Raw genomic sequence first — 26,474 nt, forward strand, 5'->3', positions numbered from 1 at the left:
AGTTCTTATCATAAAGATCTGACAGCCTGAGAAAGGAAATGGTTCAAGGTGGACGTTGGATTGGTTTGTTACATGTGGACTTCCTTTCTCAGGCTGTCCAATGCCAACCTTCTTCTCCCCTGATCACACTACAGAAACAGGCAATGAGGGAAGGCCCTCCTCTCCCCAACGCCCCGCATCACTGAATTAACAGAAGACCCGAGAAGGTAACTGAACCAAGATTTTAAAACCACAGTTGCCTTTTAAAGAAAAGAGAAACAGGGATGAAAAGACACCGAGGATCAGGCAACTGAAGAGTGGAGGGAGAGAAGCTCATAAAACTTAAGGGAAGGAGACTCTTCTGTGGGCGTGTGGGCGTGTGGGCATGTGGGCGTGTGGGCAAGTTGGGCAGGAATTCCAGGGATGCAGCCTTGGTGAGCTATTGAGTGAAGCAGCTACATTTAAGCCACCTGTGCTCTTACTGGTCTCTCTCTCTCTCTCTTTCTCTCTCTCTCTCTCTCTCAAACACACACACACACACACACACACACGGCTCCTCTAACGCCAATAAATTCACCAAGTGTCATGGTTTGAATATGCTTGGCCAGGCAGTGGCACTATTAGGAGGTGTGGCTTTGTTGAAGTGGGTGTGGCCATCTTGGAGGAAGTGTGTCACTGTGGCCATGGGCTTTAAGACCCTCGTCCTAGCTTCCTGGAAGCCACCAGTCTTTCCCTAGTGGCCTTCAGATAAAGATGTAAAACTCTCAGCTTCTCCTGCACCATGCCTGCCTGGATGCTGCCATGTTCCTGACTTGATGATTATGGACTGAAGCTGTAATCTAGCCCCAATGAAATGTTGTCCTTATAAGAGTTGCCTGGGTCATGGTGTCTGTTCACAGCAGTAAAACTCTAAGACACCAAGCTGGACTTGGTGCAAATGGTGTCTTTGGGGTGAGCAGTGAAACAAAAATGAAGTATATAATTCTGAAACTCAAAGAAACAGAAGATAGAATGCTGGTATCCAGGGTGGGAGAGGGGGTGTGGGAGAGTCAGAGAGTTGTGATTTGGGGATCTGAGGCATACTGGAGCCTTTGAGGTCGTGAATAAGCTAATTAGCTTGATCTGGTCACTCCCAACTGCTTAGACACAGCATAGCACCACAGGCTGCTCCTTAGCAAGACCTCAGTCTCAGAAGGCAGTGAGCTGTGTCCCCAAACAGCCCAGGAGAAGTCCATCCAGCTGAGCAAGGCCTGGCAGAAAGGAATTTTAGAGCTTGGAATGAATTATACAGAAAGCCAACCCTGTCTTTGTGGAAGGATGAGAAGAGCAGAGGCCCGCTGCCCATGTTCTGTGTCACTGATCGTTCTTAAAAATCCAGACATCCAGCCCTCTGCAGCCTACAGAAACCGTCTAAGGCCAGCTGTGTCTCCCAGTGCTGTTGGTGATCATTCCCTGGTCCTAGCTAGCTCAGCCACAAGAACAGCAGTACTCCAAGGGTTTGGCAGTTCCCCTAACAGACCCAACAGACCCATGGTCATGTCCTAAGCTCTCCAGAATCTTCAAATCCCTAAGAGCCAGGGGCCCAGGAACAGCTCTCAGGGGCGCCCAGCAGGCAGCCTGGGAGGGAAGTAACTCATCCTGGAACTCTGCTCTCCATAAGGAGGGCGGGGCTCTGAAGTGGCTCCTGAAATCAGAGGACAGCCACAGGGCTGATGACTGGAGGGGGACCTGCCAAAGAAAACTCTCCAAATTACCCCTGGATTTTCTAAGGAAGTCCCGTGGAAGTGCAAGAAACGTTGGAGATGGTTCATCATGACAGATGAGGGATTCAGGGTGCAAACAAACTTGCTGTCTGTGAGGGATTGAAGATATAATGTAACCAGCTGTCTCAATCTTCTGCTGCCCCACCCCACCTGCAATAATAGACACCATCCTTAAACTACGTTTGGGGTCAGGGTGGGATGTGCTTTATTGCAGCACTGAGAAAAATAACTAATATTCTCTTTCAGTTAAAATTCCTCCACCATGATCCGGCAGGTTTTCCCAAGAGGATTATGACAGTGCTGGGAGCTGTCAGTGGAGCCCACTGGGAGGCTGTGGTGACTAGAGCAGCCCAGGCTCCTCACTTCCTGACACCAGGCTGATTCATGGGAGGAAGGAAGCCTTCTAATCACTGGGGCCTGCAAAGCACCACCTCTTATCTTCCCCCAGATTACACAGCGTGGGAATTCCAGAGGCAGGCATGTCAGCCTCTATCACTCCGAGTGACCAGGTGGTTGAGGGCTGAGGGGATGGAGAGGAGACTCACAAGGCCCACTGTGAGGGGTCCCCAGTCCCTGGAATAGCCTCAGGGTTCCAATTCACGTCTATCCACCAAAAGTATCTAAGGGCGTTCTGGCCTCTTGCTGGCTTATGTCCTTCCAATTGCTCTCAGATTTGGTAGCACATGGGGCTCTGTTCCAGCAACCAAATGGGGGCACCTGCTCAACATGGCTTTACATTTTTCCACTGAGAGGGACATGAGCCCTCTTTTGGTCTCTCTTTGAAGAAAGACAAACCTCAGACTCCAAATATGTACTAAAACAATGTTGGTATGCTCTCTCTCTCTCTCTCTCTCTCTCTCTCTCTTTGTGTGTGTCTGTGTCTACGTGTGTGTATGTGTCTGTGTGTATGTGTGTGTATGTGTCTGTGTGTGTATATTGTGTGTGTATGTGTGTATGTGTCTGTGTGTATATATTGTGTGTGTCTGTGTGTGTCTCTGTGTGTATGTGTATATATATTGTGTGTATGTGTGTATGTATATATATATAGTGTGTGTATGTGTGTATGTGTCTGTGTCTGTGTGTGTGTCTGTGTATGTGTCTGTGTGTGTATATTGTGTGTGTCTGTGTGTGTGTCTGTGTGTCTGTGTATATATATTGTGTGTATGTGTATATATATATATATATATATATATATATATTGTGTGTGTGTGTCTGTGTGTGTGTGTGTGTGTGTTTGTACACATGGGCATGTTTACAATACCAGGACCTAAAACCCTAGAGCCTCATGTGGTAGGCATGTGCTTAACGCTGAGCTCCAAACCAGACCTTGACTATTTTCTTTAAAACTGTGAAGACATGAACAAATATCAAGGATCTCCCCAATCCCCATACAGTCCTCTAAACAAAAAATGACTCTTTGTGAGCGCTCAGCCCTAAATGGGGCCTTTATATCATCACTGCACCTGTCCCGAGGCTCAAGGCTGTGTGTCCCACCATGGCACATCATGGAGGAGAGGACAGAAAGAATGGGAGAGCCAGGGTATGAGGAGGAGTGCTGTTAACTGCTGCCTTCTGGTTGTGCCACGGGCTACTGTGTGCTGAGAAGTCACATGCATGGAACCTGTATAAGATCAAGCCTCCAGCACCGGTGAGGAGGAGAGGCAAGGCTCGCCCAGCTGAGATGTTACTGGAAGCTGATGGCTACTGAGTGAAGAAGTCTCCTTTTCTTGAGGGTGTGGCTACTGAAAGGTTGCCCCAGGTTCTAGTGCACAGCTCCAACAACCTGGGAACTGGCAATCCTGACTGCTTTCCCTGGGTTAGTAAAAGAGGAAGAGGAGGGGGAAGAGGAAGAGGAGGAGGGAGAGAAGGAGGGAGGGAGGGTGGTGAGAAGGGGAAGGAGGAAGAGTTGGAGGAGGAGGAGGAGATAAAGAGGAAGAGGAGGAGAGGGTGGTGAGGAGAAGGGGAAGGTGGAGGAGGGGATGGAGATGACGATGGGAATGTTAAGTGGAAGGAATTAGTAAGTGAATATAATCAAAATATACTACATAAACACATGAAATTGCTAAAGCATAAATAAAAATAACTATTTAAAAATGACTGTTTCTGGAACTGAACTCTGCACAGTATCTGAAGAGGACTGACTCCCAGATGCTCATGGAGCACCAGCTCTGCTCACAGATGCTCATGGAGCACCAGTTCTGCTCACAGGTGCTCATGGAGCACCCAGCTCTGCTCACAGGTGCTCATGGAGCACCCAGCTCTGCTCACAGGTGCTCATAGGGCACCCAGCTCTGCTTACAGATGCTCATGGAGCATCAGCTCTGCTCACAGGTGCTCATGGAGCACCCAGCTCTGCTCACAGGTGCTCATGGAGCATCAGCTCTGCTCACAGGTGCTCATGGAGCACCCAGCTCTGCTCACAGGTGCTCATGGAGCACGAGCTCTGTTTACAGGTGCTCATGGAGCACGAGCTCTGTTTACAGGTGCTCATGGAACATCAGCCCTGCTCACAGGTGCTCATGGAGCACCCAGCTCTGCTCACAGGTGCTCATGGAGCATCAGCTCTGCTCACAGATGCTCATGGAGCACCAGCTCTGCTCACAGATGCTCATGGAGCATCAGCTCTGCTCACAGGTGCTCATGGAGCACCAGCTCTGCTCACAGGTGCTCATGGAGCATCAGCTCTGCTCACAGGTGCTCATGGAGCACCCAGCTCTGCTCACAGGTGCTCATGGAGCACGAGCTCTGTTCACAGGTGCTCATGGGGCACCCAGATCTGCTCACAGATGCTCATGGAGCACACAGATCTGCTCACAGATGCTCATGGGGCACCCAGATCTGCTCACAGGGCACCTAGCTCTGCAGCTTCGTGAGCACTTAGCATTGTGTAGAACACGCCTGCTGTTTTAGTTACTTTCCTACTGCTGTGAAGAGCCAACTTAGAAAACAAACCGTGACCAGTTATTGGTGCTTTCAGTTCCAGGGGTTAGAGTCTGAGACATTATGGTGGGGAAGAGGGTAACAGACAGGCATGGCACTGAAGGAGTTGCTGAGAGCTTACATTTTTATCCACAAGCAGAGGGACACATTTGTGTTGGCTACAGACACAGACACACAGACAGACAAACACACACACACACACACACACACACAAAGAGGGGGAAGGGGGAAGGTGAGGAGGAGGGAGGGAGGGAGGAGGAGGGGAGGGAGGAGGAGGAGGAAGAGAAGGAGAGAGAGAGAGAGAGAGAGAGAGAGAGAGAGAGAGAGAGAGAGAAAGAGACCTAATCCTTCCCAAATAGTTCCACCAACTACAGACTAAGTCTTCAAACACATGAGCGCATGGAAGCTGTTCTCACTCAAACCAAAGCTCGCATTTTCACACAGGCTTTATCTGTTGTTAGATGCCCTACGATACAGAATACATAGTGAGTGCCATGTAAACAGACTGTACTGTCAGGGAACCAGGGCATGAAGGACAGTGTGCACACAGGACAGAAGCAGCGGTGTCTTTAAATACTTTATGTCTGAGGCTGGGTCAATATTCAGGAAGCTGTGGCTGTGAGGGCTACATATGCTCAGAAACAACTTCTCGGTTTGAGAAGGTGAGAATTCACTACAGTTTGTCAGAGGCTGCCTTTTCATCTGTAAGACTTCAGTAAGACAACAACTGGAACCAGTTCAGTTTTCCTTATGACTCATAAGTAGCATACCACTGAGTGGATCACACTGGTGTGTGTGTGTGTGTGTGTGTGTGTGTGTGTGTGTGTGTGCGCACGCGCGCGTGCGCGCATGTGCGCGGCGGGCAGAGGCTGCTGTGCTAAAGTAAGAGTTAGGCCCCTAGGTCCTCTCTGATTAGGACATTAGATCTCTTTAAAGAGGATTGACTTAGCTTTAATTGTCAACCTGACAGAGACTGGAGGCCCATGGCAGGAGAACCTCGACAACTGAGGCATTTCTTCACACACACACACACACACACACACACACACACACACACACACACACAAATGCAGATCCATCAGCCATATGTGGTGGCTCCACCTGTAATTCCACCTCTTGGGAGAAAGGAGTACTGTAAATTCTGGGACATCCTGGGCTACAGAATCAGACCCTATCTCAAACACTAAAGATGGGGTCCAGTGAGATGGCTCAGCATGTAAAGGAGCTTGCCTACTGTAGGTGATTTGAACCAGAGGTAGGTAAGCCTGGGCTACATAAGAAAGGCAAACTGAGCATGAACCTGTGACCAAAGCATTCCTCCATGGCTTCTGGGATTCCTGCCTTGACTTTGCTCAGTGATGGGAGTAAGTGTAAGCTGAAAGAGACCTTTTCCGCCTCAGAGTTGTTTTTGACCATGGTATTAGTTAAGACAATTGAAAAAGAAACCACTATGGCAATGGGGAGACTGTTTCTACAATAGAAACGTGGCAAGTGTTGCCTGTTTCATATTCTGTGAGCGAGTGCTTACGGCCAGGAAAGGCTGGCAAAACTCCTCCGACTTCCAGACTCTCCCAAAACCCTCTGGGTGTGGAGCAGGTTCAGGTCTAACTTAGGGTGCAGCAGTCATTTCACCCTGGAAATACTTATGCACACTGGCACAGCCACAAGCTACAAGGCTCTTGCAATTTGGGCAATGTGCTTCAGAATCGAAACATCAAGTTTGTTTAAGTTAGTTGGGCTGTACACGGCTACAGGCCCCATGTTGAACATCTCAACAGGGGAGCTAGAGAGAAGCCTCCTGAGCCCACCTGGGCAGCATGCACGCCCACTCTGAGACTAATGAGAAGAGAGGCCATGATTGACACTGTATAACCCCAAGGGACAGTCTGTGAGCTCTATATATCTCTTCGTTCCAGAAGTTTCTCCCATTAAGACGAAACTTGGAGGCTATAGATTTTCTTTTTTATTAAAAAGCAAAAGTAGGCACCAGGTTTAGCATTTTTGACATGAGATTTTTAGGGCCTGGAGGTCCACACTTGTAACCCCAGTTCTGGGGAAGGAGAGAAGGAAAGCCAAGAGGATTCCTGGGTCTCACTTGCCAGGTCGTCTACCCTACTTGTTTAGCTCCAGGCTCTTGATGATTAAGCAGGACCAGAGTGAAGAGACAGCTCAGTGGCTTGGAGTACATGCTGTCCTTGCTCCTGGTTCAGTTCTCGACACCCATATCAGGTGGTTCTAGGCACCTGAAATCCCAGTTCCAGGGGATCCAACCTGTCTCCTGGTTTCCACAGGCACCTCCATGCCTGTGGTGCAGACACATACACTCAAACATACACGCATATCAAATGAAATCTTAACAACAACAATCAAAACCCAAGGCAGATGGTATTTGAGGAATGACAATGAAGGTTGATCTCTGGTTTCTATACATACTTGCAAATACCTGCATCATGGACAACACACACACACACACACACACACACACAAACAAACACACACGCACAGTATACCTAATAGATCAGACAGAGGCTCCAGAAAATGGGCATTCAGCATCATTTTGCAGATGAGACAATGGGAACCTAGAAATGGAGGAAATGGTGGGGTCAGGATCCTGGGCGCCTCTGTCAGTCATGCCACTCAGAGGACCCCTGGAAACCACCATTTCCGAATTGGACAGGTGCTGATCAAAGCCACAGTCTCAGAGCTTGCATCAAAAGGTGTATGTGACAAATTCTGGTGCTTTCTGTGGTGAGGACAGAAGTGTAATAGCCAATTTGAATCTGAGCAAATGACCACACACAATGCCAGCATATGGCCTACATAAGAGCAGTCTTCAGGTCACCTTTGGCTGCTGTCTGAAAGGCCCAGATATCAAGCCACAGTCACCCAGAAACCGTAGCCAGAGCTGTCAACCAAAAGGAAGGCAGCTTGTGTAATTGTGAGGGGGAAAAAAAAAACAGTTCTCAGGAACAGGCATAGAACCGATGCTGTGATTCCATAGTACTGGGACGGGCTAAGAAACATGTAAGAAAATAATCAGGAAGCCGAAACGGTGCAAGGAACTCATGTAGAAGTGGTGCACATGGGTGCAAACTCTCCCTCTGGCAGATTTTTGTGAATGTAAGCACATGTGTGTGGAAGGAAAATGGTTGCATGATCTCTCCACTGCGCTCTCTCTCTCTCTCTCTCTCTCTCTCTCTCTCTCTCTCTCTCACACACACACACACACACACACACACAAATTAACAACACAAAACAGCCATTATATCCAGCACACTCACAAATTCCAATGCAGTTGAGACACCGTAGCTTTCAAGGATGTCATCCACCAACTGTTCTAAAATGTGATGACCTTTTTCATTGCTCCAGATAGAATGGGGCAGGAGGTCACACCCCAGACTTCCCTGTAGCTCAAGCTGGACCTGTGCATCAGGAGCCCAGATTTAAACAACAGCAACAACAAAAGAGTCTGCTTGACCTTGAAAAATTCTCAACCTCTGGAGGCCTTGGCCCTTGTTTAAGGACAGAATTTGCCCAACTGTTGTGACAAATGTCATGTTTCAAAATTAGTTTCCTTCCTGCTCTCATTCGCCATCCATCCTTCCACTGAAATTGTGTTATCATCATCATCATCATCATCATCATCATCATCACCACCACCACCACCACCACAACCATCACCACCACCACCACCATTTACCAACTTGGAGAAGGCACACTTCTGGCCATATAAGATCTACAAACCTGGGGCTGGGGATTTAGCTCAGTGGTAGAGCGCTTACCTAGGAAGCGCAAGGCCCTGGGTTCGGTCCCCAGCTCCGAAAAAAAGAACCAAAAAAAAAAAAAAAACTACAAACCTGGGGCTAGAGAGATGGCTCAGTGGTTAAGAGCACCCAACTACTCTTCCAGAGGTCCTGAGTTCAATTCCCAGCAACCACATGGTGGCTCACAACCATCTGTAAAGAGATCCGATTCCCTCTTCTGGGGTATCTGAAGACAGCTACAGTGTACTTATATATAATAAATTAATAAATCTTTAAAAAAATATCTACAAACCTACAGAAATAAACAGGATGAAAATAGCAGTCGTTGCACCCTTCAGATGAGTTCCGCTTGCTACAGGACACCCTTCTACTGTTTCCCACATTGATTCAAAGACAGCTTTCCAGAGGAGGTGCTTACAACCCATGATATTCACCTCAGCAGTTAAAAGAACTGAGGGGAAAGGCCAGGCCTGGGTTTTCCAGAGAGCCTACCATCCCCCTCTCTCAGATAACAGGGCAATGACGGTGGGTGGATTACATGTATTTAGAATGTAGATGCCTAACTGTTGCACTGGAGGTGAAAGAAGTCTTACAACGTATGATTCAAAATAGATTCGAATAGACGAAACCACAGAAATTCTATTGCAACTAAGAAGTAACCACAGAAATAAAAAGTTTATGGGGAATGTGCCCGGCAATTGGGACAACAGGACCTAGGTAACACCATGGACCTACTTGCTGGCCTGTCAAAAGGCAAAGCAAAAAACAGTGAGCACCAAGAAATAGATTTAGTCAACAAACTCCTCAAGGGATTTCTCTCTGCAGTTCTAAACATATGTGTAGCCAGACTGAAGAACCTCTAAGACTGGAGCAAAACAGAAGGCAGCTGGGGGGGGGGGCGTGGGGGAGGAGGAGATGGAAGGAGGAGGGGGAAGAAGAAGAAGGAGGAGGAGGAGGAGGAGGAAGAGTAGAAGGAGGAGAAGGAGGAGAAGGAGAAGAAGGAGAAGAAGAAAATGGAACTGAGAGATAAGATGGCATATTTTTGACTATGTGGAAACTTGTGTCAAGAGAGGTTTCAGTTTTATGTCATTAAGCTGAGAAGAAAATTATATTAGGTTCTGTGCAATCCAAAAATATGAAAATAACAAAGTTTTGCCCTCGGAACAGCAGAGAGAGGCAAAGGAGGAACAAGGAAGGAGGTGGCAGGGCATAGCATGATGGGCTGGCCAGTCTACTTTTTGTTGCTTCAACAAAATACCAGAAGCTAGGTACTTTATAGAAGTGTATTGGGCTCACTTTTTGGAAGTCCAAGACAGGGTGGTCCCATCTATTCAGCAACTGGTATGGCCCTGTTAGCCACAGAATGAGATGGCAGAAGGAACCTTGACAGGGGGCATAAATAAGAAGACATCTTATTTAGAGACAGAAGCCAAAGACAATCAGAAACCAGGTTTGCTGTGTCCCTCAGGGTCCCTGAAGAACAATGCCAGCCTCTTCTGCAGACAGTGCCCTACATTTCAAGCCCCTGGTTAGGACCCAGTTCTCAAGGGTACAACTGCTTTACAACACCCAAACACCCACTCTAAGACTTTCATGAAAGCACACTGATCTTCAGGGCCATGGGCAAACTATTCAAACTGATAGACTGCTAACTCCAAAGGTTACACAGGAGTCCTGGGCACAGGACACCATTGGGGAAGACAGTGGACTCTGGCCAGGTCTTCAGAGTAGAGACGCCATGACAAAGTGTGGACTCAGCAAGTCGTGAATGAATCACCTTCAGTAAACACTCTCGGAAACCAGTCAACCCCACATCACAGATTGATTATCATTGGAAGGTATAGGAGTCTGGCTTCTACCCACTTCTCGTTCTCAGCTATGCTGTCTGAAGTTGACACATGAAATGAACTAGCCAGTATGCCTTGCACGAGGAATGCCCAGCTTCCAAAACGAAAAGCTTGCTTCCGAGAAGCTGGACTGTGGGACAGAAAGACGGATGCAAAGGCTGGGTGGGGGAAGGGATTCTCAGTTAAATCACAACAAAGTAAAAAGGCCAAATTAACCCAGGTCCCACTAAGACATTTCCATGGGTACACCGCAGGAACTGTCAAGTGAATGACATAGGCTGATCTCCCTAGAACGAAGGTCTACCAGTGATGTCAAACGTACAGAAAGGGACAGTAGTAACTTCCACTGTGTGAATCTCGGTGCTTTTTATAGACATGCTGAACCCACATACCTTTGTCAACATTGGAATTATGAATTCCCTAACTGGACTGAGCCCCTCCCTCTCTATTCACAGTACCCGGGTTCTACCTATCCTAGCTAATTACCCCAGCAGGCTCACTCCTCCCCATGCCCGTGTCCCTGCCCAAGCCTGAAGGCTGTCCTACGATCCAGAGCACACACAGCTTCCAGAGTCAGGACTATGTATGGGGGAGAAAGGAGTTCCTTTGCTCTTCCCCCAACACAACTGCTCTCCACCCCAAACTAGCCACTATGACATTCAAAACATGTCCACTTCCTCCTCCCGCCGCCGCCGTCAAGCCTCCAAGAAAGAAAAGACAAGAGAGGGGCAGGCTGGCTCTACGGACCCGAGCGGAACATAAACGAGACGTGCTCTCTCTGCGTGCCTTTGGTTGTAACTATATTTACTATTTAAATTCAGTCAGCGAGCTGTAAAGAGATGCAGAGGACAAATTACAAAAGTTTTGTTTATTTTGTTTTTTGAGGCAGGGTGTTAGGTAGCCCAGGCTGGACTCAAACTGGGTAAATGCCCAAGGACGTCCTTGGACTTTTAAGCCTCCTTTCTCCACTTCCCAGGTGCTAGGATTATGGGCAGGCGCTGCCACATTCAATTTATTTGATGTTGGGGACTTCATGTATGCTAAGCAAGTCTCTGTTAACTGAGTCACACTCCTAGCTACTTTTCCCATTATGCCTTGTTCCTTAAAAAAAAAAAAAAGGTCCAATTTAGTCTAGGTTGGTCTCAGTGTTGCTATATAGCTCTCTTGCCTTTGACACCCAAGTGTTATGATTACAGATGTGTCGCCACACCTGTGTACATAATCGAGTCTTTTTAAAGCGTATTTATTTTTATGTATATGCGTGTGTGTACTCGTGCACAATCAAGCATGGCTCTGTGTGTATGTTTGTGTGTGTGTGTATGCGAGTGTGCACATTCGTGCACAATCATGCATGCCTATGAAAGCCAGAAGAGAGAGTTGGAGCCCCCAGGTGCTGGCTGATTATATATGGCTGTGAGCCTCAGTGTATGTGGGAAGCGAAGCCCTGATCCCCTCTCTGCAGGAGCAGTAAGCTGTCTTAACTGCTGAGCAGGCTCTCCCTCTCCCATAAATGATTCTTAAAAGAAAACAAAATGGGTTGGGGATTTAGCTCAGCGGTAGAGCGCTTGCCTAGCAAGTGCAAGGCCCTGGGTTCAGTCCCCAGCTCCGGGGAAAAAAAAAAAAAAGGAAACAAAACAAAATGAACAAATAGAAAACCCTCCAATGGATCTAGGCTAACATTTTTGTCAAAGTTATAACCAAATGGAAATATCCCTGAAATATATGAAAATGCACAAGCCTACATAAAATCCAACCAGCCTCATTTTAATCTTATCCAGTATTTCCATAGGAAAACCTTTTTGGCCTACTGCTTAAATACAAGGTTGAAGATCATGATGATAAAATCCAACTAAGGTAAGCAATTCATCTACATCATTGACAGGACTCTGCCTTTTGACATAAAAAGAAAAAATATCAGCCCATAGAATATGAACACACACACACACACACACACACACACACACGTCCATATTCTTTAAAACCTATATTTCTTTTTTTTTCACCCACCCAGTTGTCAACAACACTAATCCAGAAACAGAGAAAATGTCTAAAAGTTGCAAAGGAGGCAGCTGCGGCAGTTGGAAGCAGGTCATACAGTGAAAGCCGAGATGCTGGACATTGACTTGCATCTGAAAGGAGACCTAGCCATCCTTGGGCAGAGGGAACAGAAATAAAGTCAACAAAGGCCCAGCTGCGGAGAGAACCGGAAACTTGTCTTCCAAGGACTGCAGCTGTGAGGGATGGCCACGCCCCCTTCCTGAAGAGTGGAGAGCTCTCCCCTGAAGTCACAGGAATGATGGGAACTTGTCTCTTTGAAACTTTTATCTCTAAAGGATGAAGCCTCGAACCCTTGCTTGGACAACTTGGGATTTAGCTAAAATGCTTGGACATTCGGTAAATCTTCGCTATTTCCCGACTAAGGGGAAGTGCCCACTAGGTGTTGGAACGAGTAAGTGTCCCGCAGTAAATGCACTTGACTTTCAAAAGTACAACAGAGTTTAAGGAGGCCAATACAGACCTAATTCTTGCATCCCAGCGTTGAAAAACAAGGTTTGTTTTTCTTTTCTCTGGCTAAATTTTAAAGAACCTCATTGAGCGGCAACACCTGCTCTAAACGGACATGAGCTATTTATAGTTGGTATCTATTCCCCTCGGAATATAGACAAAGAAAGAATGGTGCCCGGAATAACAAAATACTGCCCGACAACGCCGGAGTGGTCGCAATCAAAGGTGTTCCTCTATACGAATGCCCTTCTAAATTATAAATGTAAACCTTAAATCCCAAACGCACATTGAATGATGAGGGACAGTTTGCTGGGTAAGTTCTACCAAGAGCCCTTTGCTTAAAAATCAAAACCCAAGTTAGAGATAACACCCACATGTAAAATATTAAATACATCCTTCAAAGCACCAAAGAACCATTCATAGAAGTCTAGCAATAAAATCATATCTTTAAAAAATCAATTTCACCTCTCAGGGGTGAGATATGGTCACAAAAATACATTCCCCACTTTTATCCGAACTTCAGAAAGTTTTTAAAATTTTTCCGTTTTTTCAAACTTTCATTAAATCTGGCATATCTAAGCATCTTAAATACAGAATACTAATCTATGTCTGTTTTACTGCAAAATCTCCTTAAATCTATGAAAATTATCGATTTGGATAGAAAAAAAATGACTTGGTGAAATAATTTCAAGTGGCAAAATGTATCGCTTAAAACTCTTGCTATATTGTAAGTATTTAAATCTTTTTACTCAAATATATAATATTCATACACTGTTCGGATTGTAATGGCAGGGAAAGAGGACAGACACATGGCATTCGATTTTAAAGCCGCCCTGTAAGAGGCTATGGGTTTGCCTTGACTAAAGCAAAGGCCTGATCCCTGTACTCCAGGAAAGGCCCGGCATCACACGCGTGGTATTGTTCAAACATTATAATTCAGAGGTGTCCGCCTGCCCATCTCTTTTGAATGTCACATGTTGAAATGTTTCAAGAGTTTAAAACAAAGACGCCAAGGAGAAGACCCACAGTCGAGAATTTTACTTAACTTTGAATACAATCTTTGGTCAGCCAGGTAAAAATTTAAAAGTATTTTTTAAAAACAAACAAACAAACAAACAAACACGCAAAAAGAAACGGGGAAGTTGACTTCTCCAAGTCTTTCTACTCTACAAACTTTCGAAGGAGTGGGTCTCCTCTCATTAAGTTTTGGGAGCCATACTGATATATATCCAAATGTACATTGCCGTGCCTTAACCAGTCTAAGGATTTGGAGAGATGACTTCACATAGGAAGTCCGCCAGGCGGAGTGAGCTTGCTGGCTTTGGCAGGGGTTCGGAGTTTGGGGAAACTGCTATTTCCCTCACCTACCGCATTTCAGAGGCGCTGGGACTCTGCAGCGACTCGCGGGCGCGCACGACCGCAGTCCCGGATCTCAAATGCTTGGGGACGCTGCTTCGCTTCGGGGGCGCGCACCGTGGAAGTGTCCCCGGCTCGCCGACCAGCCAGCCGTCCAGAGGCGGAGCTCCGGGCTCGGCCCCGTGGGAGACCGCGCTCCCCTGCACCCCGGTCGCGCGCGTTTGCAGGCCGGAGTCCAAGTCCCGCGCGCTGGAGTCCGGCGGGTCCCCGCTCAGCCGCAGCCGCTGGAGCGAAGCCGCGGTCCAGCCTAGATTAGCCAAGGTCTGTCGCCTGTGGGTGGCCGAGGCCCTGTGCTAAGGTGCGGCAAGGCGGATTGGCTCCTACCTGGCCAGGTGGCCGCGTCCTCCAACCCCCTCCTTCTCCCTCCTCCTGTTTCTCCTCCAGCCTTGCACACACGGGTTCCCGGTTCTCCCCACCGCCCCGCTGGCCTCTTCCTCCTCCGGGAACTTCCTCAATACGCCCGGACAGCGCCCTCGCTTCCTCCGCCGCCCCGAACCTGAGGCATACAGCACCCCGCCCAGAACCCAGCAGGGCTAGGCAGCGCCCAGAACAGAGCTGGGCTGGGAAGTACCCCGAGATCCAGTATGGTAACACCTCCCAGCCCGAACTCGAACTACAACGGGACCACACGCTGAACCGAGCCTGGGGCAATTAGGACCCGGAACTTGGACGGGACAGCACCCCCAAACCGAACCGCTGCACTACGTTTAAAGGAGTCAAGTAGCCCTAGATCCCCAAGCCAAGCCTCAGCTGATCATAACCGTGAACCTGAGCTGAATCACTAACCTAGCTGGTCAGCACTGCTGAAACTGAAGAGAGGCCAGAGCAGCACCTCTAGACGACTGGCTCTCGGTCCCTTGGTCTGACAGATTCAGAGGAATGCTTGTCCTTCTCCAGATCTGGAGTCATGAGGACCAAAGCCCCTCTATGCAGCTCAAGCTAGTCCCCAGGCCCCTTCTCCTGCCACCACAGCCTGACAAAACTGTGTGTGAGACTGCTCACTGCACGGTGTGTTTAATGTCAGCAGGCCATACTTCTGCCAACACCAGAGAACCTAAGTGAACCGAAAGGTGCCTCCAGAGGGTTTTGACTGACCAAAGCTGTTTTTGAGGATGTTACCTGTTACCCACAAACTTGAATCCTGTCCTGCAGTTCTTGACATGTTTTTTTTGTTTGTTTGTTTTTGTTTGTTTTCTGTTAGTCCATTAACGCTGTAAAGATTGAAACGGTCACTTTTGTCAAACTCTGAGTAGAGCATTTATATACAGTAAGTAAATAAATTAATAAATAAATAATCTAGATACTGTTTGTAGTGAATTTTAAAGAGCAGTCCTGTCAAAACACAGAAACAGGGATAGAGAGATGGCTTAGGAGGTAAAGTGCTTACCATGCAGTCAGAAGGATCTGAATTTGATCCCCAGTACCCATGTGAAAACTGGGGTAAAAGGGCAAGTAGCAATAAATAATAAGTACAATGGGAAGATAGTGAAGGGTGGTACTTAAGATACACGGAAATAATAGCAAGAATTATCACAAAAACTTTGCCAAAACCATAGCCTTGTACAAAGGCCATCACAGCCTTACACAGAAAATCTTTCTGCAAGGATGTGGGTCCGACTAATTCCCATGTCACTTTGAACAGACACTGATCTTATTGGTGATCTTTTCAAGTAGAGATTATTGTTTTTACACAGCACTGGGGCCTGGCACATACATTGTGCCATTAAAAGCTCCCCCTTTTCTCATCTTTGTGACTACTCCTAGTGTACTGTGGTATGCATATTCCCAATCCAGCACTCTGAGACTACTAAACAAATTCATTGTTTCTGTAAAATCTTTGTGCCCTTTGTTTTATTGTGTTTTGTTTTGTTTTTAAGTTTAGTTTTAACTTATTTTTAACTTGTTAGTGTATGTGTGGGTAGGTGTTCCTATGTGCAAGTGTGTGCGTTATGCATACATGTGTGGAGGGCTGTACATGTGTGCATACAAATGCATGTAGAGTCCAGAGGTCAACACCAGAATTCTCCCTCAATCTGTTTCCACCTGAAATTTTGAGGGAGTGTCTTTCACTGAACCTGTGGATTACCTATTTGACTACATTAGTTGGGCAGCAGGCCTATGGCTTCTCTTGTCTCTGCAGTATGGGTTAGGATTACTGACAGGAGCATGAATGACTCTAAGGCAGCTGCATCATAGAGAGCCCACGCCAGAAAGCTAGGACCATGCAGCTCATTTAACGACTGGCAGGTAGCTCAACAAGTCCAACGGTGTCTCTCTTCTATGTAGATTGTCTGGTGTGCAAGTGCCTCTTGGCAGTCTTTATTGTTTATATGACCCTGGGCAGGGGTGGGGGTTGGGGGTGGGGATGGGGTGTGTATATGCCTGGTCAGTTTCAGGGACTTCCTGGGGCTACTGAATTTACTTTCTGTGTCTTAATGAGTCTTGATTAGCTTCTCTCCAAGACTTTAATAACTCAGAGGAAATTGCTGCACAGCAGTAAGAAGATGTGCATGGGCTTTACATGTGTGCAGAATAAAGCCAGCCTTTTCCAATAGACCATGTCTCTCTGAGTTTTACTGATGGGGCTAAGGTGACATAATGGTCCTGCCCACCTCTGAGTCATCTTCAGTGTCAACTGCACTGAAGTTTACCACACAAATACCCTGGAAAACAAAATCTTCTTGCCAGGCATTGTATCACCCAGCATTTCTTCTCTTCACACCATGTTTTTCTGAAGACTGCCCTCTAGGCTTCCCCCTTAACATACCTGGACCCATGCTATGACAGTGTGCTAGCCCCAAAAGCCCTGCTAGCTAATCTCTGTGCCTGGGACTTCCCGACACAGTCACTGTTTTTAAAAATCTGGTTTTAGTCTACAGGATCTTAGTAAAACTTTAAAAATAGCGAATGCAGTATAGTTTTCTCCATGCTAATTCTGACTCATGAAGTCTTTCCACATTTGGTTATTTTGTCTGAGTATTTCTGCTGTTCCTTGCTCACAGTGCCTCACTTCCTTGTGAACTCAGTAACATTTGACTGTGAGCCACTCATCATCCCTGAAAAATTATTTGTAGGTATTGGGTGACACCAGAAGGAAGACATTTTCATTCAGTTAGAAAGTGCCTTTGTCTCTGGCAGAAACCTAGATTGTAATTAGTCCTTGAATGGTTTTAAGGAACATGTTCAGCTGTGTGTTTTAAGTAGGCAGGTGATATGAATTTATGCTACAGTTTTCCGAGAGTATTTTATTTTATTTGTCTGTTTATTTTGCTCTGTACTTTTGGTTTTTGTTTTGTTTTGGTTTTTGGTTTGTTGTTGTTGTTTTTTTTTGTTTTGTTTTTTGGTTTGGTTTGGTTGGGGGGGGCGGTTGGTGTGTTTTCTGTCTGTTCTTTTGCCTTGGAATCTCTAAGCCTTACATTCATGTTTGTGTTTCCAACTGTGCTGACAGATGCTAATTAGCTGAGTTATGGCAATTATCTCAGGAGCACCACATTACACATTTAAAAATACATAAATTTTTATTTGTCAATTAAACTTCAATAAACCTGTATTTGTTTTTTCTTTTGAGTAAAGACTTGCAGACAGAATTTAACCTTTTAAGTGTTGGAGAGTTGGTTCAACAGTTAAGAATGTTCGCCCTTCGTGGCAGAGGACCAGGAGTCAGATTCCCAGCACTCACATGGTGGCTCACAAACTGTCTTTAACTCCAATTCCAGAAGCCTCTATGGGTACTGGATGCAGGCAAATACTCATACACATTTTGTAAAAATCTAAAAATAATTTAAACCTTCCAATAAAAGTAAACAAAATACTGTGTTCATTAGCCTTACATTTTCTCCCAATGGTCCTTCTTTTTATAGTTGATCTCTTTTTCAGACCCATCTTCCCCGAGATCTATTTTAACTTAACTTGGTATATGATATGACACATAACGTTAACAGTTGTCTTCAAAAGGAAGACATAATGAAACCAGTTTGTTTCTTAGTCACCCCCTTTCCCTCCCTCTCTCCCTCCCTTCCTCCCTTCCTCCCTCTGTTATTCCCTCCCCCTGCCCCACGATGTGTGCATCATGTATATGTATGTGCACACCATGTGTATGTGGAGTCAATTCTCTCCTTCCACCTTTCCAACTTGAGGGTATGGGACTCAGGACATCAGTCGTGTGGGGCGAGTACCGAGCACCTTTGTCCACCGAGTCCTCTCACGGTCCTCTCACGGGTGCAATGACAGCAGCTGTAATCCGCAATTCTTCTACCCTGAGTTATGAGATACCAGTTTCCTCATGCATAAAGCAGATCTATCTAGTCATGGCCACATCCTGGGTCTGTTTCTAGTCTTGTTCCATGAACCAACCAGTGCTTTTTTTTTTCACTCACTGCTTTTCCTTCCTTCCTTCCTTCCTTCCTTCCTTCCTTCCTCTCTCCCTCCCTCCCTCCCTTCCTTCTTTCCTTCCTTCCTTTCTTATCAAAATACGTGTTTTTTTAAGTGGCCTCTTGTGGAAAGACAGTGTCAAGAGAAGGAGAGGACAAACAAACCAGGAACAAGACAGGAGTGACAGCATGGCTGTGCAGTGTCCCAAGAGCTAAAGACACAGTGGTAAACAAAGACTCTGGTTTCAAAGGTCGGGGAGAGCTCCGTCATCACCTAGGATGAAGTAGAGCTGGGGAGGAGGAGAATGAGACGGTGCAGGGACGCAGAGAAAGACACTGATGAGCTCCCACTGCAGAGCTGTTGGTACTGGTCAGAATACAGATGCTGACACCATCAAATGCTGGCAGGATGTGGAACAGCCAGCCAGAGCTCTGCCACTTCTGGTGAGAGCAAGATGGTGAGGTCACGTTGGGGCAGATTATTTGCTTGTTTATGAGTTTTGCTGTCAGCCCAGAACTGCTCAAAAAAATTATCTTTGATTTTGTTCAAATGCCGGAAGTAAACGCAAATACAGAGAAAATAAAAAAGACAACAAATTCAGGACATTTACCTGAGGTGACTATCGTAGTTTGTCTAACTCATAGGCTTGTGTTTGAATACCTGCTCTCCAGCTGGACCCTGTGTGCATGTGCGTGTGTGTATGTGCATGTATGTATGACTGTGTGTGACTGTATGCGAGTGTGTGAATATCTGTGAATGTGTATGAATGTGCATGTCTGTGGGTGTGCATGTCTGTGAATGTGCATATCCAATGTGTATGTGTGCATGTGTGTGTATGCATGTGTGTGAATATGTATGCATGTGTATGAATGTACAAGTGTGTGTGAATGTGCATGTGTATGGGTGTGCATGGGTATGAGTATGAACGTGTGTGAGTGTGCACACACATGTGTGTGAATGTACATGTGTGTGTGTGTGTGTGTGTGTGCATGTGTGTGTGAAAGAGAGACTTGAGGATTTAGAGATGGAACTGCTTTTTGTCCTCTCTGCTTTCTGGTCCAGGCAGATATGATCAAGCCACTTCACAGTCCTGTCACCACAGCCGCAGGCCTTTTCTACTCTCACACTTCTCAAGCTGTGGGCCAGGAGAGGCCCTTCCTCCCCTGCACTGTTCTTGACAGGTTTGAATTCACAGCCATGAGAGAAGTAACTGAGGCAGTGACCGCAGAGTTCTCTTCCCATGCACACACAGGACGACGACCTCATTTGACTAGAATACCCTCCCTATACACCCCTATATCCATACAACTATGAGAGTTTCACCTAGCAGAAGAAATGTCTAAGGGGCGCTGACTTTGTGGACATGACCATCACAAATGGGCTGTTTTCTCGAGTTATCCCACTTACTAGAGGAAAACAGTTTAAGCTGTGTTGCTAGGCGGTGAGCTTGAATGTCAGAGTTAGCTCCTCTCTGAGCCTGGAGATTACGCCGTTGTCTACCATGCTGCCGTGACCTGGCCCCACGGTGCTTCTTGTATAAAGATTAGATCATCAAGCGCTCTTTTTTCTTTTTTCAGCTACAGCTCCTCGGTTAGTTATTCTTAGCTCTGGAGTTAAAGGACTCTGTTAACTTCGGGGCCCTTGCACCAATGTTTCTGCGAGGAGTTAGCAAGGAATAAATAGGCGGTTGGGGAAAAGGCTGGAAGGAAGGAGATAACATTCCCACACAGCAGCTAGACTATGATGTGAACCGGCAGCACCCCACCCTCCCTTTCAGCTTGGTGTCTCCTTACTTACTGTGGTTATCCTGGGCCACAGACCGTCCAAAGGAGGGGATGATGTAATGGGAGCGAGGAAGAAGGAAGTGGGAAGTGGGAAAGAAAGAGGGGTCACAAGAGGCTGGAGTTGAGGACCCTGTAAAAGGTCAGCCCAGACCATAGGTCACTGGTCTGCCAGTTCTGGGGATCACACTTGCTGATGGGGTGCCTCTGGCTTCAGTAAATGCCTGTTTGTCACCCCTCCTGGGTCCTTATTTCCTTTGTCTCCGTGTGCTCAGTTTTTTCTTTGTCCGAAAAAGAACCCCGACTCCTGGTCAGCCAGCCCACTCCCTGTCACTGTATTCCCATTTCTAATTTCCTTCTTAGTTCCGACCAGTGGGCCCACCTGTGGACCCGGGCAGTCTTCTCAAGTTTCAGGGTGGTCTGTGTCACCATCCGTGTGGGAGTGGCACGACCACACGGGTGGGAAGTTGGTGCTCTGCTTCCTGCCTCTTGCCCAGGACTGGTTGAATCCCTTGTTCTGAGTTCGAAGCATTAAGTGCTGCTTTGAAGAAATCCAAGAATAACCAGTCTCTTTCTCTGTCTAATTTCTCACAAGTTAGTTGCTATTTAATTCTCTTTTCTGTCCATGGAACCGGATGCCTAGGGCTGGTAAGCAGATTGTGGGAGGCTTATTTGGTTCTCTGTTTGTTTTGAGATGACCTGACCTCAAATCATTGTCTCCCCACCTCAGTCCCAGTGCTGAGATTATTGGGGTACACAACTATGCCCCACAAGAACTGTGTCTTCTCATATTTTTGGAGACTGAAAGTTCCACTGGTCAAGCCTGGGACAAAGACCTCAAGATATCACAAGAGTGGCAGTGTATTCCCAAGAAAGGCAGAGATAGGATCCCAAAGAGACATTTGAAGCCAGGATTGCCCTTTCCACAATATTAACTAACCAGAGTCTTAGGAGACCTGCATTAATCCCTCTGGCGGTGGCTTCCTAAGGACCTACCTACTCGCCACTAGACCCCACACCTACAAGGCTGCACCAAGTCAATGCCACACTGAATGAGAACTGAGCTCCTAGCATAGGAGCCTCAGGAGGACATACAAATGACACTGGAGCTGCAACACACGTGACGGCTGGCACGGCTTTCTCTGCACACATCTGACAAGCCACCGTTTTGCTCTCCTGCAGTTAGACACGATAAGGGCAGGGATAAGCCACAGCCTCTTAGCTGTTCTCAGGGTTTGAGTGAGATGATCAGGCTGGGATTCCTAGACAAAAGGTGGGGGTGGGGCTGGGGTTGTAATCTGGCCTGATCATGACCCCCTCACACTTCTGTTTTCCACGAGCTGCTGACTCTGAACTACACCTCATGCAATGCTTCTCTTTTTACTGCTTTCTCCACTCTCCTCTTTACCGTAGGGTGGATAACTAGAAAAGGCGTGATGTTTTGGAACCATTGTACCTCTCTTATCCCAGAATTTAGGATCTACACTGCACTTTCACTCTCTTTCTCTCTCTCCCTCCCTCCCTCCATGTGTGCATGCGTGTATGTGGGTGTGCACACATGCATGCCACGGCATGAGTGTGGAGGTCACGGGCAACTTTGGGGACTTGGCTGTCATGTCATCCTTGTTTTGAGGCAGAGTCTCTCATGTATCTGCTGCAGGGTGGTGAGGTCCACACTAGCTGGAAGCTGAGCTTGGCAGGGGGTGAGGGGGTCTCTCTGCAGGCCGCTGGACCATCTGACGTCTCCCCTGCAGTGTCAAAGCTCGGAGTTTCCTCCTTCAGCAACTGTTACTTTTTTGCTACTAGGGAGTAGCCGTGAGACTCTTCCAGGTTTCGGTTCTCCCCATATGTAACCTGTTTACTCCCCGGGTCTCCTGAGCCTCTCCTCCCCTGCTCCCCTGTCATAGCACACCATGGCTCTTGTTTCTCCTTCACCCTTACCTCTCTGCATCGTCTTTCTCCATCTGGCTGCCACTCCCACTGTGTGCCAGAAAAATATCAGGAGCTGAGGGATGTGACTCACAAACAAATGGCTTGCTAGAAAAAGAAAATCTTTGCCAGGCACCGGAGAGGTGGCTTAGAGGTTAAGTGCATTGGCGATTGCAGCAGACCACCCAGGGGAGTGTGTCAGCAGAGGGACCAAGGCTTGGATTTTAGGTAGAGAACGGATTTGGCATGACAGACAGACACAAACTTGAGGTGTGTGCTGCTGCAAAAAGCTTTACTTCTTGGCATAGATTTAAGCAGTTAGAACAGGTACATTATAATTGGCAGTTATTCAGCTTTTATTTATCACCCCACCAAATGTCCCTTGCAAGGAGGAAAGCAGAACGTACAGTCTAGGAAACAATTCTTAACCGCAAACAATAGTTTAGAAAACTGCAGTTATACTGCCAGACTTGTGGGCACCAGATATGCATTCAACATTTACCTTTGTTTTAATAAAGTTTAAACTTTATATTTATGGCCCCTCAGAATAATATGGAAACTTTTATAACCATAGTTAACTCTCGATAAGTTTATTTAACTTGTTGGAACTTGTTTATGATCTTTCTAAAAGAATTGTTACTGTTTTGAATCATGCTAAACAAAACTTTCCCAAAAGGGGTGGGGGGAGGCTTTTCTGGAACAGTCATGTTCTTAATAGTTACAATTAATTTCTCTTCTATTTGCTGGGAAATAATGAGTGCAGCAGTTGAATTCATTGTAGCCATTGAGTTCATCGGGATCATGGTGGTGTGAGACATTTTCGTCTCTGAACTTTCAGTTCCTGAGACATTTAAAGGTACATGACCATCTTCCCACACTGCTATATTCTTAAAATCAGACATTGTTGACAGGCTTAAAGTTGCTAAGATCACCAAGGCTAGAACACAGAAGGCCCCTCCACTGCAAGCATAGGCCCTAGTCACCATCTATTTGTAGGGAGACGGCCAGGACCTCCGGGAGGCCGAGCCATTCCAGGCACAAGCCTCTGTTCTGGATAGAAACGACGCACAAGGGCTTCATATCACACAGACTCTACTGGAGTGGGTGTGGCATTTCCCGGTTTTTTGTTTTTAAGACGAAGTTTTAGGATATTTTGCTTGATGGTATGGAGGGACTTTAGGATTACCCTAAAAAGAATAGGGAAGATTAATAAGACAACAATCATGAGCCCTGACCCTACGGCTGCGAAGATGCAATACTGAATCCAATCCACAGGATTCAAAGCTTTTAAACTTTTAGCAAACGATGTTGCAAGCTTATCCACGTTCCAGGCACCTAAATGTTTTTGACTTATGGCTGTAATTTGTTCCTGTAATTGTTGTATGTTATAAGAAATATTTGTACCTGAATTCAGTTCCCGGCACCCACCTGGAGCTCGACACTTTCATTAACTCGGGTTTCAAGGGTTCTGACGGCTTCTTCTGGCCTCTACAGTCACTGCATACATGCAACACACAGATGTACAGGCCAAGCACCTACATACATAAAATGAGGGGGAAAAATGGCTATGAGCAAGGGATTTGCACAGGGACAGAAGCAAGATGATACTGAGTAATCCTGATTGCTCTTAGTTCCGTAAGAAACTGTGCTACATTTCTGCAGCCCACACTGAAAGATTTATGTTTTTCCGAACTCCTGCTTAGATATTGCTTAAAGATTATGTTTTTATGAGCATAACTTCGATATTGCCTTAAAATATTGACTGTGTGTGTGTGTGCGCGCACACATCTGTGTGCATGCATGTGCGCTCATTTACGCAAGAGGCCAACCCTGGGTTCCTTCCTTGATTGTTCTTCGCCCTATTTTTGGTTGATGTGAGCTTGGGTCCCTATGATTTGGTTGTGAGCACTTGATCTAGGAAGTAATCCCGCCAATGCTAATGGGATATTAACATGGGGTTAGTTATGGGTGCTGTTAGCTGTTAATTCTGGAGAATGGGAACATGTATATTCATTCTATAAATTACACACATCATAAGATATTGATAATCCTACGGGGCAAGAATAAGACCATGGTCACTTTCTTTTTGCCAAATTTAAAGCAACTGGCCAGGATGGTGGGCACCAGCCGGGTCCATACCTGGGATTCCCAGAGAGTGATCACAGATTGTGCTAGTCAGGTGTTTATAAGGGCAAAGCCTGCAAGGACATGTACTTCTCATCTTTAACCAATGGGAAGCTGCACACAGCCTGACGTACTTCCTGCCCCTGTCTCTTCTGTGTGACCAAGCACGCACGTCCTGTGCAGTTGGGGCAACCAACCTTGCTTTCAAAATGAAAACAGAGCACAAACAGATGTAGAGCTCTCAGCTCCCTCTCCAGCTCCCTGTCTGCCTGTGTGATGCCAGCTTCCTGTCATGATGATAATGAACTGAACCTCTAAACTGTATGTCAGGCCCAATTAAATGTTTTCCTTTATAAGAGTTGCTGTGGTCATGGTGTCTCTTCACAGCAATAAAAGCCTAATATACTCTGTGAGGGGTTACAGGGGCATGGATTTCCCTTTCTGGCCATTGAGAATCTCCGACAAATAGCACTCACATTTTGTTTTTGCCACGAAGGGACACAATTCAAGGGTGACCCTTGACAGCAGTGAGTATCAGCTGAGTTCAGTTCCTCCTTTTGGGGCTCAGTTCCCCTTTCCCCAGCCCAACAGTGTCTACAGCTTCATTTACTCAAGTCAGTCTACTACCTTCTTTCATCTGCCCAGCGCTTCTAGCAGGTTCTGCCCAGAAGAGACACCGAGCGGATGTTTACGAAAGCTCCAACCATTACCTTTCTTTAATTCCTTTCCGTGGATAATTCTCCGTGGAGTGTGTCTGTCCACGCATGGGGGGAGGAGCTGATGAAGATGGTCTCCACCCGGAAGCTCATAGAGAGGAAGTCGTAGACTCATGATTCGAACCCAGGTCTTCGGGTTTCTAGAGCCCCCAGACGTCAGATCATTCTATTATGCCTGAGAGTGCGGGAACATGGCGCGACAGCCCTGTGAAAAGCGTTCAGGCACATGCATACATATTTTTAGACTAACAGGGTACCAACTTAACCCACAATTAGACTGTCACCGTTACCTCAGAACAATAAGAAGAGAGAGAGAAAAAAAAAAAAAAAAAAAAAAACGGGCCCCTGTGGTTACACTTGCTGTTGCTACATACCCAGAGCCTGCTGTTGCAGGGGACTTGGCCAACTCGGGAAACACACCCTGGCTCAGAGGACGCTGGGCATTCAGGTTGCGACTTTCTTCGACCCAAATGCAAGAACCAGAAATGATCCTTGAGGTTCCGGATGGGGAGGGGGTGGTGTGAGGATAGATATGAGGAAAGAGATGATTCTCCTCAGAGATGCTAGAGAAACTCAGAATTAACGATTTTCATGTTACGCTCACACACTCCCCAGCTGCTCCCATGGGGCTACATAAATCCATGCCTGGGAACCAGCTTTCTGATGCACCCTCCAACCCTGGAGATGCCGTCTGAAAATGGCTGTCCCTGCTGTGGGGTGCTCACATTGTCAACAGGGCTGTTCTCGTTCGTTCTTATCTGCTGCTGGGTGTTTCCTGGTCACCCAGCTGTTGAGCCAAGTTAAAATGGTATCGGACAACTTCACGATCTACGGTCTAACTTTCCTAAACCCTTATAAATCAAACAACCTGTTGGTTTTATTTATTTATTTATTTATTTATTTATTTATTTATTTATTTATTTATTTATTGGTTCTTTTTTTCAGAGCTGGGGACCGAACCCAGGGCCTTGCGCTTCCTAGGTAAGCGCTCTACCACTGAGCTAAATCCCCAGCCCCTGGTTTAATTTATTTATCTAGATCCTGGGTCTTATTGGGCATCCCTGGCTGGCCTGGAGCTCACAGAGATCTGCCTGCCTCTGCTGTCCCAGTGCTGGGATTAAAGATGGGTGCCTCAACTCTGTTTTTTTTTTACAATTTTTCATTTTTTTTTAAAAATAAAACATTTCAAGTGCAGCCGATCTTCTTCAGTCTGATCCTGGCTTGTTTCTCTATCTTAATTCAAGGCCATGCTCAGTGACAGAGAGTTTGAGGCCAGAACCAGATACACGAGACTCTCTGAAGAAAAGCAAGAAAGAAAGAAAGAAAGAAAGAAAGGAGA

General features: G+C 46.5%; 1 protein-coding gene and 1 long non-coding RNA gene across 4 annotated transcripts in view; both read right to left on the bottom strand.

The window, feature by feature from the left end:
- Window positions 1-15,501, bottom strand: part of Syk (spleen associated tyrosine kinase) — a 74,435-nt gene extending 58,934 nt beyond the window's left edge. Inside the window, exon 1 of one of the 2 annotated variants that reach the window (XM_039095375.2) lies at window positions 14,167-15,501. The gene's annotated coding sequence lies outside the window, so the exon portion shown is untranslated. The remainder of the gene's footprint in view (window positions 1-14,166) is intronic. The other variant, XM_039095377.2, reaches the window with a different exon arrangement.
- Window positions 15,502-22,541: 7,040 nt separating this feature from the next.
- On the bottom strand, window positions 22,542-25,963 carry LOC108348513 (uncharacterized). 2 transcript variants are annotated; one of them, XR_001841799.3, is made up of 4 exons: window positions 25,510-25,963; window positions 25,130-25,340; window positions 23,700-23,830; window positions 22,542-23,482 (listed from the first exon to the last, which is right to left on the bottom strand). It is a non-coding gene; the product is annotated as an uncharacterized LOC108348513 (long non-coding RNA). The 2 variants fall into 2 exon arrangements; XR_001841798.3 differs by having other exon boundaries at window positions 23,724-23,830; window positions 25,510-25,894.
- Between the last annotated feature and the right edge of the window lie 511 nt (window positions 25,964-26,474).

The sequence above is a fragment of the Rattus norvegicus genome, chromosome 17 (genome assembly GCF_036323735.1).
Source record: "Rattus norvegicus strain BN/NHsdMcwi chromosome 17, GRCr8, whole genome shotgun sequence".
NCBI lineage: Eukaryota > Metazoa > Chordata > Mammalia > Rodentia > Muridae > Rattus > Rattus norvegicus.